We start from the raw sequence: 2,752 nt of genomic DNA, 5'->3' as shown, positions 1-2,752 counted from the left end.
CTGAGGTGTCAGTGCCCAGGATGTTTCTGAGTGCTGCTATAGCACGCGTGTTTGTCATACTCTCCTGTGTGATCCTGTGTGTCAGCAAGCTCTTAACGTAGCTTTGGGTAGTTTTTTTGTTTTGTTTTGTTTTTATTTTTACTCATTTTTGTGGTGCCCCGAATAAAACTGAGGGCCTTTACAAGCAAGGCAAGGGTTCTAATGCTGAGTCATATGCCAGCTCTGATGTTGCTGTTTTTATTTGTGTGTGTGTGTGTGTGTGTGTGTGTGTGTGTAGACACACACACTATATTTGGCACTTGTGGAGGTCAGAGAACAACTTCCAGAAATCGGTTCTCTTCTTCTACCCCTGGGTCCCGGAGATTGAACTCTGGCCCTCAGTATGGATGCAAGCATCGTTGGCCAAAGAGTCGGCTTGCCTCTCTGTGGAGAGGTTCAAATAGTCACTCTTTCTCCTCAGTCTTCCCCTGTTTCTATCATCCCCCACTTCTCCACTGTTGCTTTTCTTTTCTTTTTAGATTTTTAAAAAATACTTTTAAAATACTCTTGACAGTTTTGTGTGTGTGTATGTATATATATATATATATATATATATATGAATGTTGCTCATAGTAGGTGTTTTACTTGGAGGCTGGATGTGAGATTTGTCAGTGAACGTTACTCATAGGGAATGATTTCTGAGCACGGAGGGAGCCCTCACAAGTACAGGACCTACCACTTGTCCAGAGGACCACACGTAGAGACATAGCGCTAACCCCATGGCCATCAGGAATGAGCTGCTTCATGTTTTCAAAACAAGAAGCCCTACTTGCTTGAGATATGATAGCCAGGGACCTTGGACTTGGTCCTCAATCTCATGTTCCTCGTTCTGCAGCTTGGTGTGCATGGAGTTGCTGCTTGAACAGTGGGAACCTGGCCACTGGACTCTGGAGCTTCTCATAGACACCCCGCTTCTGCCTGGAGCCTGTCATCCTCAGTATGGGCCAGCATCTCGAGGTGGATGATGGGAAAGGGTGGAGTCTCCTCCGGATAAGAAAGCCGTCTCATCACAACCATACCTTGTACCTGCTACACACGGGCCTCCAGGGTCTCAGAGGAGAGTCATCATCTTCATCGGACACCTCGTGGCCACAGAGTGAGAATTCATCGACTTTTGACTTCTTCCACCCCAGGTCAAAGAGTATGGCTTGGGTGTTTTTTGTTTTGTTTTGTTTTTTGAGACAGGGTTTTCTTTGTAGCCCTGGCTGTCCTATTACTCTGTAGCCCAGACTGGTCTCAGACTCAGAGATCCTGACAGTCTTTGCATCCCAAGTGCTGAGATTAAAGGCGTGTGCCTCCACTGCCCAGCTTCTACTTATGATCATTGTGCATAAACAGAGACGGGATTTTTTTTTTTAAAGATTTATTCATTCATTCATTCATTATATATAAGTACACTGTAGCTGTCTTCGACACACCAGAAGAGGGCATCGGATCTCTTTACAGATGGTTGTGAGTCACCATGTGGTTGCTGGGAATTGAACTCATGACCTCTGGAAGAGCAGTCAGGTGCTCTTAACCGCTGAGCCATCTCTCCAGCCCGGGATTTTTTTTTTTTTTTTTTTTTTTCTTTTTTTGAGCTGGATCGAACCCAGGGCCTTGCGCTTCTGGGCAAGCGCTCTACCACTGAGCTAAATCCCAACCCTGATTTTTTTTTTTTTTTTTTTTTAAATAAATGTCGGCGTTCTCCTGTACAGGAGGCAGCCATGGCGCCCAGCCGGAATGGCATGATCCTGAAGCCCCACTTCCACAGGACTGGCAGCAGCGAGTGGACACGTGGTTCAACCAGCAGGCACGCAAGATCCGCAGAGCGCAAAGGCCCGGCAGGCGAAAGTGTGCGCATCGCCCCTCCTGCCCGGTCCGGTCCCATCAGGCCCATCGTGAGGTGCCCTACAGTTAGATTCCACACCAAGGTCCGGGCTGGCCGGGGCTTCAGCCTGGAGGAGCTCAGGGTGGCTGGTATCCACAAGAAAATGGCACGCACCATCGGCATCTCTGTGGACCCAAGGAGGCGAAACAAATCCACTGAGTCACTGCAGGCCAACGTGCAGCGCCTGAAGGAGTACCGCTCCAAGCTCATACTTCTCCCCAGGAAGCCTTCTGCTCCGAAGAAGGGAGACAGTTCTGCTGAAGAACTTAAATTGGCCACGCAGCTAACAGGACCTGTGATGCCCATCCGGAATATGTACAAAAAGGAGAAGGCCAGAGCCATCACGGAAGAGGAGAAGAACTTTCAGGCTTTCGCCAGCCTTCGCATGGCCCGAGCCAATGCCCGGCTCTTTGGCATCCGAGCAAAGAGGGCGAAAGAAGCCGCAGAGCAAGACGTTGAGAAGAAGAAGTAATGCACGGCTGGAGAGTTGTAATAAATTTTCCATAAAGCAAAAAAAAAAAAAAAAAAAAAAAATGTCATTGCCAGGTGCTTGAGAGACGGCTGAGTGGTTTAGAGCATCTGTTGCTCTCGCAGAGGATCTGTGTTTGTCTCCAGCCCTGACTTGGTGGTTCATAACCATTTGTAATTCTGGTTCCAGGGTATTCAGCAGGCTCTTCTGACCTACATGTGGTGCTGGGCCCACACTTTGGGCACCTGTATACGTGCAGACAAAACACCCACCCCTCTAAGGTAATCAATGTAAATGGAGTCCTGAAACAGCAGTTCCGTCTCTCCCTGAGCCATGCTTCTCTTCCAGGCTCACCCACATCCACAGTATAATTA

At 48.3% G+C, this 2,752-nt stretch overlaps 1 pseudogene across 1 annotated transcript; it reads left to right on the top strand.

The window, feature by feature from the left end:
* The first annotated feature begins 1,728 nt into the window (after positions 1-1,728).
* LOC116911177 lies at positions 1,729-2,443 on the top strand (annotated as a pseudogene). The gene has a single exon (XR_004389317.1). The product of XR_004389317.1 is annotated as a 60S ribosomal protein L13-like (transcript).
* The last annotated feature ends 309 nt before the right edge of the window (positions 2,444-2,752 follow it).

The sequence above is a fragment of the Rattus rattus genome, chromosome 10 (assembly GCF_011064425.1).
Source record: "Rattus rattus isolate New Zealand chromosome 10, Rrattus_CSIRO_v1, whole genome shotgun sequence".
Classification (NCBI taxonomy): Eukaryota; Metazoa; Chordata; class Mammalia; order Rodentia; family Muridae; genus Rattus; species Rattus rattus.
Note: the sequence above shows the minus strand (reverse complement) of the source record. Positions and strands in the feature narration are given on the sequence as shown.